Here is a 13,516-nt window from a genome sequence, read left to right as displayed (position 1 = left end):
TTGCGTAAGAACATCGCTCCCTCGGGGGATTAGAGCCATGCACCCAGTACATTGAGAACAAACTCATTACATTATGCATTTGATAAGCTATATTGGACTTCATAAGGACAATATTAACTTTACCGCATTTCACTATTACTTAGCGATGTGCAACTAAGTTAAGCTTATTTGTGTGATGAATGGCAAGTCAAAGTATTTTTTTTTCAGTTTTTGCCATAATATCTTAGCAAGCATTTCTCAGTGCTTATATATGTATAGTGATGTTGCTCTCTGCCAACTGTCACACAATGTATGAGCACAGAAAGATGATTTTAATATGTAAACCCTTTTTGTGCATGTGTGTGATGTGTTTGTTTTTGACCAGGTTAAAAGCTGGAAATGAGTGTATATCAAGGTGACCATTTTGTTACAGGACCTAAAATGGTACACTTGAGGGCCACCCCGGGAAGCCAGGTCTGCAATCCCATTCTCCCAGCCCCTGTGGGAGTGGAGATAGACCATCCATGTCATCTTACACTGGGGCAGGCAGGTTGGCCTCCCATCCTTAACCAGCACTGCGGGGATGTCACTCTGTGAATAGCACCACCCAGAAGACAACAAGCCACATGCCAGGAGGCTTGAAGCAATGCACATTCGTCGGTGCATAGCACTGTGGGGGTGAGAGACTGAGTTGTGCTGCAAAAAGTGCAGAGATGGGGGGACCCATGGCCATCTCCCCTGTAATTTTGAAAGCCCTAGGCACAAGGCAAAGTGGAGAACCAGTGTCATGAAAGTCTGGCTGAAGGACTGTCTGAGGCTTCATGGCCCAGCAGAGTTCCATGAGGCTGGGAAGATCCCCTGAGAGGCAACAAGAGCATGCATGACACTGCATGATTTGGCAGCAGTTATGAGATATGTTACCTTGGAAAAGAGCTCTCTATCCTGGGTAGAAGTGGAACCCCAGAGGGGGCCAGTCCCGATGGAAGTCTGGAAGGGATAGAGAGGTAGAAAGTGACTGGTACAGGACAGCTTTCACCTGGATGAGGGAGTATGGACCATGCCACATCTGGGACAGAAGTCTGGAAGGGGGAGAGAGGCAGACAGTGGCAGGGCTGTGCCAGCTTCTGCCTGGGTAAGGGGGAACAGGCAGAGATCTCCGCAACAGAAGCCCTTAAGGGAGAGCTAGGGTGGACAGTAGTGTTCCTGGAGAGCTCCTGCCTGGGTGACTGGGTTCAGGCACAGCCCCCCCCATGATGGAAGTCTTTAAGGGAGCAACTGGCAGAGAGTGGTGGGGCCTGGAGAGCTCCTGCCTAGGTGCGTGGGGTCAGGCAGAGCTCCCCATGATGGAAGCCCTTGAGGAAGTGTCAGGGTGGATGGCAGATGGGCCAGGAGAGCTCCTGCCAGGGCAAAGGCATCCAACTTCACCCGATAACTGACAGCATCCTTGAAAAATCTCAAAGTCCCCAAAACTCCTCTGGATGGGAAAGCAGGGGGACTCTGAAGCCTTCATGAGAGCAGATCTGCCCCTCAGTGGCTGAGGGGAGCTCCAGAGTAGTGGACAGAATTGGAGGGAAGCTCCCCTGAGAGAGTCCAAGGGCATGAGTGATTCAGCACAATTTGGCAGCCTGCAGGAGACATGCAGGCAGCAGAGTCCCATTACATGGGGGCCAGGGCCGGGGAAGGCCTCTTGGCCAGGTCGAAGGGGAGGACTGTAGGGTTTGGCCCTGACAGGTCAGTAGAAGAGCACAAGGAAAATGGGTGTAGGGCCTGGAGAGTTCCTGCCTGGGTGAGTGGGGTCAAGCAGAACCCCCCATGATAGAAGTCCTTGAGGGAGTGACTGACTGATGGTGGCAGGGCCTGGATGGTTCCTGCCAGGGCGAAGGCATCCAACTTCACCCCATACCCAATGGCATCCCCAAAACATCACAAAGTCCCCAGAGCTGCTTAGGATGGGAAAGCAGAGGGACTGACCACCCTGGGAAGCCAAGTCACGATTTAGACTGAGCTGTCTAAACTGGGACATTTCTGTGTCCCAAAGTCAATGTTTGGGATTCCGGGACAGAGACTTCCAAACTGGGACTGTCCTGGAAAAACTGGGATGGTTGGTCATCTTGGTATATATGAAAGAGATGAAAAGAGAAGCAAGCAGAGGGTACAACATGAGATGAGCAAATGATGAATGAGCAGGATGGAGTTCTGATAGGAACATCCCCCTCAACTTCTTACCTTAATAAGCCTGTGCAATTATAAATTAATTTTTAAATATTTACTGAATTAAATCCTCAGTGTATTATGATGCACCTACAGTTTTTGTACAGTGAACTATAGGTCCCAGTAACGCATACATTAATTACAGGTATGTGAATTTGAGAGGTATGGATGGGCATATTTTTATAGGACAGATACCCTTTTAATATTTTTTGAGAGGAGAAAGTTGGGGAAGGAAGTCAGGGAAGAATGATATTGGTAAGAGGAGGAGAGTATGTTGCAAGTAAAGACAGACATAACTGTCAGGGCGTGGGGTAGCACAGAGAGAAATGAGGAACATAATGGTAAGGAGATATCAAACAAACAGAGGGATGCAATGGCAAGGGGGCAATTGTATAACATGCAGTGGTGGCCATACACACAAATGTAAAGGGGAGCACAGGGTTTGATGATAGGGTGGGGTGGTTTCAGATGCAGTCTCTGACACCATTAGTAAAAAGAGTGTCCTTCACCCTGAGAGCCATCATCATCATTGAGTTTTGCTTCAGGACCTAGAAGCAGTGCTGGGTGCGGACTCATAAGGTTGCTGAAACATGTACTCTGCATGGCTGGTGCAGACATTGAACTGCCTGGCCAGTAGCTACTGCACAAGGTCTGCCAGTTTCAGACAGAAGGCATAATTGTCAGCTCCACTTACACTGCTGTCAGTGGGTACCATTGTACCAGCATCCTGTGCAGGGATACCTGATGAAGATGGTGCAGGTAGGGCAATAGGTGTGGAGGTGTCTCTGGTAAGATAGGACACAGATGTGCTGGGGCCTCTGGTGGTGGTGGTGATGTTAGCACTGCTGCTGCCACCTTTGTGGGTTGACAGGTCATGCCAGAGGTTGGTCAAAGTCTCTATGCTGTTGTATATTATAGTAACAGATCTGGAGAAAAAATATATAGGGACAAAGAAGGTAGGGTAGAGACATAAAAATAATGAGAGCACATTCTTAATTATTTATTTTATAATCATACAATACTTTGAAGGACATTAATCTTTTAATGATAATACTGACACAGTTATAATGTGTTAACCATTTTGTTTATAACTTTTATTAGTTTAACTATTTTAATATAATGGCATTTTTTAGGGGGATGTAACCCACAGACATCCTAAGAATCTCACTGCAGATAGACTTAGTGTGATGAGCCCCTTCTTCAACTATATAGTGGTGGGTAGTATGCAGAATCAAAAGACTAACTTCACACAGTAATACTATATCTGGTAAGGAATGGCAGTTTTTACAGATGTTGTCCTGCTCAATAAATGTAATTTAGCTTTTTTTTATTACTACCTGTCACTATACAAACTGACACATCTTTCACAACAGAAACTATACTTACCATGGCAATATCTTATGTACTCCACTCTGCCCCTATGAATCTCCCAATTTGTTACAATCTGTTTAGGGGCTGGAGATATAAAATAAGCCTTAATGACACATTTTATAGTAGCATGCATTGACATATTACATGTTTAGTTGTAAGAAGATATACTTACAATACTAAGGCAATGATCATACCTTAACTTTAGCCTATCGTTGGTCAAGGAGGTCAGGCTTTCAGTGACTTAAGTCTCTTAACTGCTGACCACACTGTTCTTCCATGTGTGGGATGACAGTAGCAGGGGAAGGCTTTGGCCAAACTATTTGAAGTAAAGATTTTATACTATAACCCGGTATAGCTTTTCTGCAACAGCCACCCCTGAACTGCTTATGGAGGATGTCCAGAAAATCTTGGATTTCTCCTCATATCACCTCTATGTTCTAAAAGGAGCACTACCATCACTTTCTCTGGCCATAGTTATCCCTCAAAGATCTTTGGAAATATGCGATTTAATTAGCATCAAAATTAATTTTTGTGTGTTTCAGCCTTCAAGCAACAAACAGGCACCAGTGATCACGTCATTTGCAAGATGGATGGCAGAACAATAAAATATATGTGTTGTATTGTTTTGGTTTCAATGGCACTTTAAGGTTTAAAAGTTGGCAGTCCTTAAAGTATGTTTGCTGCTGAGAATAAATACGCAACAGTGACTCTATCATAAGATGTTTAAAGATAGGATGACCACTGCTGTCAGCCTTCCATCTATACACTGTGAGAGACCACCTTCCATAATTTTGAACAAATGAGCAACGTGTAGAACATTTAACAACTCACAAACAACCTTAAATAGGGAGATCACAGCAAGGCTAATGTGTCATGCTACAGGCATAAAATGTCCTTCTCATGAATTCATACTATTTGGTGTAATTTACCATGGATATCACTCAAAAAATGCTAAGACTTGAATTTGTTTTAGATCCTTTTGGTGTGAAAATTTGAAGAACATCACTCTTTAAAACTTTAATTGAGAAGCATTCCTAATAATATGGCACATATGAGAGGTATGAGCATGACAATTTCCCAATCATCTGGGTTTCCCATGCAAACTCAGAGCTCAGCATAGGTACCCAGGCATATGCACAGCATCATTTGGGAACTCAACATATTGCTCATCAGGTTTACTCATTGTGCAAATTGATTGATTAAATAATTACAAGATGAGTTCTAATTAGCATGCACATTGTGCCCAGAGGGGGTTATCTGCACAATAAAGTGCAACTGGAGCCAAAGCTCATTATTGCCCTATGGAAGATGAAAAATTTCTTTGAATACAGTGGTGTCCTCTTGCAAGTACCTGTTGCTTCATAATACCACTATCTCCTTCAATAAGGCATGTTTTTCTTTTTAGAGCTAATTATACACAAGTAAACACATTTATGTGTGTGATTTACTATACAGCCTAGAACTGGGGGGGGGGGGGATATTTTGTTTTTCAGTGTGTAACTACATGCTTTAGCCAGCACTCTTTTATTGAATACATTGCACGTCTAGCTGTGGTAGAATAAATTCATGTCACTGTGGGGTGGACCACATTAAAATTGCATCTTAAAGCACTGCAAAGCACTTCACATAGCACTACCACTACCCTCCTCTCCTTTACGGATTATATTAACAAAAAAATTAACTGTAATATGCTTTCCTCTGCACTATTTATCGATCTGTCCAAAGCATTCGACATGGTAAATCATCAAATTCTTATAGATATCCTCAAATCCTTGTCCTTAGATGCACTCTCTATTAAATAGTTACAATCCTACTTACATAAAAGACAACAGGCTGTGCTTTGGCACAACACTGTTATCTACCCACCTACCAGTTAACCTCGGTGTCCCTCAGGGGTCCATATTAGGACCTCTCCTTTTCTCCATATTTATCAATGACCTTCATCTAGCAGTCCCCCATGCTACATGCATACAATATGCAGATGACTCCATACTTATATGCTCAGCCACAAGCACCTCTGAACTTCACTCCCTTACCAAAAGTATTTAACACAGTTGAACAATGGTTCACACTCCATTGTCTTCTCCTGAACCCCCCAAAAACTAAACTCCTTTTCCATCCTACTCATAAGTCCTCTCCCATTGATTTTTCAGTTACATCCACTAATGGTACCATTATATCACCTGACCCACCTACCAAGCTACTAGGTATTACCATTGACAACAACCTCAACTTTGACATTCAAATCAACAACACTATAAAATATGTCAACAAAAAACGTGTCTCTCTCTGCAGAATTAAACCCTTCCTGTCACCTACAGCTAGAATTACTATTGCACACACTCATGTAATCTCTACACTCCTCTATGCCTCATCCATTTTTACTAATCTATCTAAGAACAACCTCAATAAATTGGAAAACTCCTACAATAACATAGCCAGATTTGCTACTGACAACCCATTTAGGACTCACCATTGCTTTAATTTAAAGCAACTAGAATGGCTGGAACTACGGAATCTGCTTAAATACCACCAACTAATAATTACCCATAAGACTCTTTGTCAACCTTCTGATACTCCTATTTTATCAAACATCATCACCCCCTATAAAAATCTGAAGTCCTTACGTTCATCTCAGAAACTTCTAGTTAACACATCTAAATCTAACAACAGGGCTGGAGATTCTCTCTTCTCTAATACTGTGGGAAAATTCTGGAATCTCCTACCCAGCGACCTTTCCTCACTTTCCTCTATATCACTCTTCAAAAACAGACTGAAACTTTTCCTCAAAACACACTGGTTATGCCCCTGTACTAAACCTGACTAGTTATCTATTCTATCCAAAATATGCTGTGCCTACCCTATTATTTTAATAGGTTCATAGGTTCATAGGCAGGTACTAGGCTATCTGCCTTAGGGCATTTATAAGCCTAGCCAGAATGTGTTGGCTTTTGCCACTCTTTTAGACTAGATTCCTGAGCCTCTGTCCAGCAGGGCCATAGAAGTGATCCCAGGAGTAAATTTATGATTATTATTAACATTATTATCATTATTATTATTATTATCATTAACTCTTCTAGCTTCCTTATTAACAATATTTTACCTTTTTCACTCTGTATTTCATTATTTCCATCCGATTGGATACTTATTTGTTAAAAAACTCATTATTACTATAACTAAACATTAAACAGCTCTTTTTTATTATGTACTGTACTTGTATGTTGTATAACCTGTATGCCTCCTTTTTTTCATTATGTACTGTATCTATATGTTGATTTGTACCTGCATTTTACACTGTAATGATTTCTGTCCTCACTGAATATTTCTGTGTTAATCAGAAATGTCATTGTATATACAACTGATGTTATTTTTGATATTTGCTGTTATTTTATGTGTGTGTCATGGAGCTTATCTCCCCAGGCCTGTACTGAAAATGGACATATATCCAGTTAGACTAGCCTGGTCAACAAATGTAAAATAAAATAAATAAAATAAAATAAATAATGTGAGCCATACACATATGTGACTACACACTTTAATAAATTCCTATCGAGGCTGTGGCAAATGATCCTTTTGCTTTACAAGTTGTGTACTTGATAAGCTGCATTAATGTCTTGGTATTTTTGTGGTGGGGGAGGAGAGGGATTGTGCTTAGGACTCAGTTAATGACTGACATCTATGTACAAGATTGTTTTGCAGATATACATATTTGGCTGTCAAGCCCTATTAATTTGTAGTAGCTGGAATATTAGCATAGTATGGTATTGGGATTTGTAACATCCATATTAGGCCACAGCTGTTAATTTTAGTGTGTTTTCTATACCAAAAGACACATGGCAAAGAAACTGGTGTGGACATCCAAGTTCACCAAGATGTAAAATAAAGTGGCACTAGTGGCCCTCCATCTCCATAGCAGATGGCTCTTTTTTCCACCTTCACCAACTAGCCTTTCCATGATTGTGCCTGGCATGAAATTATCACCTATGCAAATGCAGTGGCTTGTTAAGACAGATATGAGATCCCCACATCCTTTCTTCAGACTCTGAACACAATCTCTAGGCCTGCACATATTAAGGACATATTATCATCTGAGACTGGACAGGACTGTGGTCATATTTTCGATCAGGGAAGTCTGTTTCCCCCAAAATTTGTGGTAGTGAGGGACCACATAGGTGGGTTTCTACCAGTGCTCATTGGAGGTTTAGTAACCACCCATCCTAAGGTTTCTGTTTTAGTAATTATCACCCAACGAATATGCAAGATCATTATGGAGACACAGGTGATTTCCACCAGAGCCTCAGCACAGGTTTTGAGGGTGATTCTGGCTGTGCATGCTGACATATGGGAGATATGTGTGAGTCATAGGAAAGAATGAATTACACATTGGAATGTGCAGCATCTTTCCTGGTGAAGATGATGGGGAAGAGGGGCTGTCCTTATACCCTGTCTTCTGCAGTGTCATTGCATGCTGCATGGCTTGGTCTAGGCTGAGCAAAATCCTGCTCCCTCAGTGATAACACATCTACTGCAACATCACTTGTGAATGTGTCTACACCCAGGAGAGGCAATCCTCATGATTATTTTCATTGTCATGCTGGTACAACCTCCTGCAGATGTTGTTCATGGCCAGGTATTATACTGGCATCTAGCCAAGGTCATGGGAGATTCTGACAAGGGCATCTCTTGTGTGTAGGGACATGCAAGGGAAACCAAACTCTCTGTCTAAATGCCTTGGACCTCTCCATTAGGCCATGGTACAGTGCTGCACCAAGTGCTGATGCTGTGTCCCTGCACATGCACACACAAACTGCCATAACTTCAGTACATCCCTCACTTCTACTGACCCTGGCCATTCCCACAATTAATCCCCTCATGCTATTTCCTCACAAATGCACACACACACACACACACACACACACACACACACACACACACACACACACACACACACACACACACACACACACACACACACACACACACACACACACACACACACACACACACACACACACACACACCTCCCTCTGAGAGACATGTGGCCAGATTCATTAATAGCTACACTAAATGCAGCTGTTGTGTATACATTGTGGTTCACTGCACACTTGATAGTGTGCTATTTTGTATACAATAAACAGCTGTACACTAAGTGTAGAGCTGCAGAACAATGTAGAATATACTACTGACAGCATAAGTAGCTAAATTACATGCAAAATAACCAATTAAACATAGCAGAGCTATTCAAGAAGCTATAAAGCAATTGTGTAAACTCACTATAGCCATTTGCCCTGATATCCAACACTCTTTGGATTACAGCCATGATTACACTTAGGGAAAAAAGCATGTTAGCAGTTACTGCTGCAATTATAAACTTATATGTGCAACAGGTTTTAATTTAAGATGCTGTTGCTGTTGCTGCCAGACCTTGGCCAAGAAGAAGGGTGTTTAGTGCTACCCAGTAGGTTAGTTACAGGAAAGATGGGAAACAAGTGCAGATGTGGTCTTTTAAACCAGAAAGTTGAAAGAGAGATGCACAATCTGTCCAAATGGTCAATAAACTATAATTTCTGGGCCAAGAACCTCTCCTCATGTGGTAGACAGGCTACCTAGTGCTTACCACTCCCACTGATAAGGTAGAAGGCTTTCCTCCAACACAGAAAGGCTTGTGGGGTTCAGAAGTTTACCAACAGTCCTGGATACAGCAACTCTGTATCTGGACTAGGCTAGTTACAGGAAAGGTGGGAAACAAGCGCAAGTGCAGCTTTTAAACCAGAACATTGAAAGAGATGGAAAAAACTGCCCAAATGGCCAATAGCTACAATTTCTGGGTCAGGAACCACTCCTCTTGTGGTAGATAGGCTACCTAATGCTTACCACTCCCACTGATAAGCTAGAAGGCTTCTATCCAACACAGAAAGGCTTGGGTGGCTCAGAAGCTTACAAAGAGTCCTAGAATACAACAAATCTGTACCTGGATTAGACTAGTTACAGGAAAGGCAGGGAACAAGTACAAATGTAGGCTTTTAAGCCAGCAAGTTGAAAGAGATGGAAAACTGCTCAAACGGCCAAATAAACTACAATTTCTGGGCTAAAACTCACTCATCCCATGGAGGATAGGCTACCTAGTGCTTACCACTCCCACTGATAAGCTAGAAGGCTTTCCTCCTACACAGAAAAGCTTGGGGGCTTAGACGATTACTAACAATCCTGGATACAGCAACTCTGTAACTAGACTAGGCTAGTTATAGGAAAGGCGGGAAACAGGCACAAGTGCGGCTTTCAAGCCAGCAAGTTGAAAGAGATGGAAAAAAAATCTGTTCAAACAGCCAATAGCTACAATTTCTGGGCCAGGGACCACTCCTCTTGTGGTAGATAGGCTACCTGATGATTACCACTCCCACTGATAAGCTAGAAGGCTTCCCTCTAACACGGAAAGGCTTGGGGGCTCAGAAGCTTACAAAGAAGCCTGGATATAGCAAATCTGTACCTGAAATAGACTAGTAACAGGAAAGGCAGGAAACTAGCACAAACCCAAGCTTTTAAATCAGAATGTTGAAAGAGATGGAAAAGCTTCCCAAACGGCCAATAAACTATAATTTCTGGGCCAGAAACTACTCCTCCTGTAGTAAATAGGTTACCTAGTGCTTACCACTCCCACTGATAAGCTAGAAGTCTTCTCTCCAACACAGAAAGGCTTGAGGGGCTCAGAAGCTTACCAACAGTCCTGGATACAGCAAATCTGTACCTGGATTACACTAGTGATAGGAATGGCGGGGACCAAACACAAAACGGGCTTTTAACCAGAAAGTAGAAAGAGATGGAAAAACTGCCGAAATGACCAATGAACTACAATTTCAGCACCAAAACCCACTCTTCCCATGGTAGATAGGCTACCTAGTGCTTACCACTCCCACTGATGAGCTAGAAGGCTTCCCTTCAACACAGAAAGGCTTGGGGGGGGGTGCTCAGAAGCTTATCAACAGTCCTGGATAAAGCAAGTCTGTATCTGGACTTGACTAGTTACAGGAAAGGAAGGAAACAAGCTTATAATTTCTTTTTTTGTTAGAGAAAAGCAGCTAAAACAGCAGTAAATGCAATTCAAATTGTAGTGCAGGCCAGCACACCTGAGAGTGTAGCAACACTATGGCAAACACAGTTCAAATAAATGCAATTAAATTAACAAATGACTAAAAAACAAGTGCAGAAGGCAGTAAATTAGAAGGCTACTAACAAGTAGTAATAAGTGCAGAGTAAGAACAACTGAAGAGATAACAGCATGCAGAAGAGCAATTAAGACAGTTGCAGTAAGCGCAGATGAACAATATATATATATATATATATATATATATATATATATATATATATATATTTTTTTAAGGAAGGAACAGAGCAGGATTAAGAGGCTACAGAGGTTGTCCTTCCCAAATGCTCTCTTTGTACACAGTAGGTGTGCCTGAAATCAGAATATCATCTCACTGCAGAGACTGAGAGACGGGCAATTTCAAAGCCACCAACATTAATACAAAAACAAGAACAGGGAAGGTGGGTGGAGAACTAACTGTAGAGAGAGAGCCACAACTTCAGTTGAGTTAATATTCAGTGAAAAACACAAATAAATACAAAAGAGCAGATAAAAGTGTACGTAAATTCACTTATATGTCCAGCTGATTTCAAGTAGATGTTAGCCGGCCAAAGCTCTGGTATAAAGCAGAGATAACTGAAAATGTACCACTTATATGAGGCAGGACAGGATGTCAGTGATGAGCTCAAACTACCCCCACTGTTATCAATGGCTATGCAGAAATTCTAAAAAGTACTCTGTAGAGAGACAGCCACAACGTCAGCTGAGTTAATATTCAGAAAAAAACACAAATAAACAAATTAAATAAAGTACTATATGCAAAAGAGCAGATAAAAGTGTACTTAAATTCACTTATACATCCAGATGATTTCAGGTAGATGTTAGCCGGCAAAAGCTCTGATATTAAGCAGAGATAACTCAAAATGTACCACTTATATAAGGCAAGACCGGTTGTTACAGATGAGCTGAAACTACCCACCACTGCTATCAATGGCTACACAGAAACTCTAAAAAGTACTCTGTAAAAAGACAGCCACAACTTCAGTTGAGTTAATATTCAGTAAAAAACACAAATAAATACAAAAGAGCATATAAAAGTGTACTTAAATTCACCTAAACATCCAGCCGATTTCATGTAGATGTTAGCCGGACAAAGCACTGATATTAAGCAGAGATAACTCAAAAAGTACCACTTACATAAGGCAAGACAGGATGTCAGTGATGAGCTGAAACTACCCCCCCCCCACACTGCTATCAATGGCTACACAGAAATTCTAAAAAGTACTCTGTAGAGAGACAGCCACAATTTCAGTTGACTTAATATTCAGGGAAAAACACAAATGAATAGAAAAGAGCAGATAAATGTGTACTTAAATTCACTTATACATCCAGCTGATTTCAGGTAGATATTAGCCGGCAAAAGCTTTGATATTAAGAAGAGATAACTCAAAATGTACCACTTATATAAGGAGAGATAGGATGTCAGTGATGAGCTGAAACTACCCCCCACCCACTGCTATCAATGGCTACACAGAAATTCTAAAAAGTACTCTGTAGAGAGACAGCTACAACTTCAGTTGAGTTAATATTCAGTGAAAAACACAAATAAATTAATTAAATACAGTACTAAATGCAAAGGAACAGATAAAAGTGTACTTAAAATCACTTATACATCCAGCTGATTTTGGGTAGATGTTAGCTGGCCAAAGCTTTGATATTGAGCAGATATAACTCAAAATGTACCACTTATATAAGGTAGGACAGGCTGTCAGTGATGAGCTGAAACTACCTCCCACTGCTATCAATGGCTTACACAGAAATTCTCAAAAGTACTCTGTAGAGAGACAGCCACAACTTCAGTTGAGTTAATTTTCAGTGAAAAACACAAATAAATACAAAAGAGCAGATAAAAGTGTACCTAAATTCAATTATACATCCCACTGATTTTGGGTAGATGTTAGCTGGCCAAAGCTCTGATATTAAGCTGAGATAACTCAAAATGTACTATTTATATAAGGCAACACAGGATGTCAGTGACGAGCTGAAACTTTCCCCCACTGATATCAATGGCTACACAGAAATTCTAAAAAGTACTCTGCAGAGAGACAGCCACAACTTCAGTTGAGTTAATATTCAGTGAAAAACACAAATAAATAAATTAAATACAGTAGTATATGCAAAAGAGCAGTTCAAAGTCTGCTTAAATTCACTTATACGTCCAGTTGATTTCAGGTAGATGTTAGATGGCCAAAGCTGTGACATTAAGCAGTAATAACTCAAAATGTACCACTTATATAAGGCATGACAGGATGTCAATGATGAGCTGAAACTACCCCCCACTACTATCAATGGCTACACAGAAATTCTAAAAAGTACTCTGTAGAGAGACAGACACAACTTCAGTTGAGTTAATATTCAGTGAAAAACATAAATAAATAAATTAAATACAGTACTATATGCAAAAGAGCAGATAAAAGTGTACTTAAATTCACTTATACATCCAGCTAAGTTCAGGTAGATGTTAGCCAGCCAAAGCTCTGATATTATGCAGAGATAACTCAAAATGTACAACTTATATTAGGCAAGACAGGATGTCAGTGATGAGCTGAAACAATCCCTCACTGCTATCAATGGCTACACAGAAATTCTAAAAAGTACTCTGTAGAGAGACAGCCACAACTTCAATTGAGTTAATATTCAGTGAAAAATACAAATAAATACAAAAGATCAGATAAAAGTGTACTTAAATTCACTTATACAACCAGCTGATTTTAGGTAGATGTTAGCCGGCCAAAGCTCTGATATTAAGCAGAGATAACTCAAAATGTACCACTTATATAAGGCAAGACAGGATATCAGTGATGAGCTGAAACT

Source organism: Protopterus annectens, chromosome 4.part1 (assembly GCF_019279795.1).
Source record: "Protopterus annectens isolate FY-2018-M chromosome 4.part1, PAN1.0, whole genome shotgun sequence".
NCBI classification, from domain to species: domain Eukaryota; kingdom Metazoa; phylum Chordata; order Ceratodontiformes; family Protopteridae; genus Protopterus; species Protopterus annectens.
The sequence above is the reverse complement of the archived record's forward strand: the minus strand, read 5'-3'. Positions refer to the sequence as shown.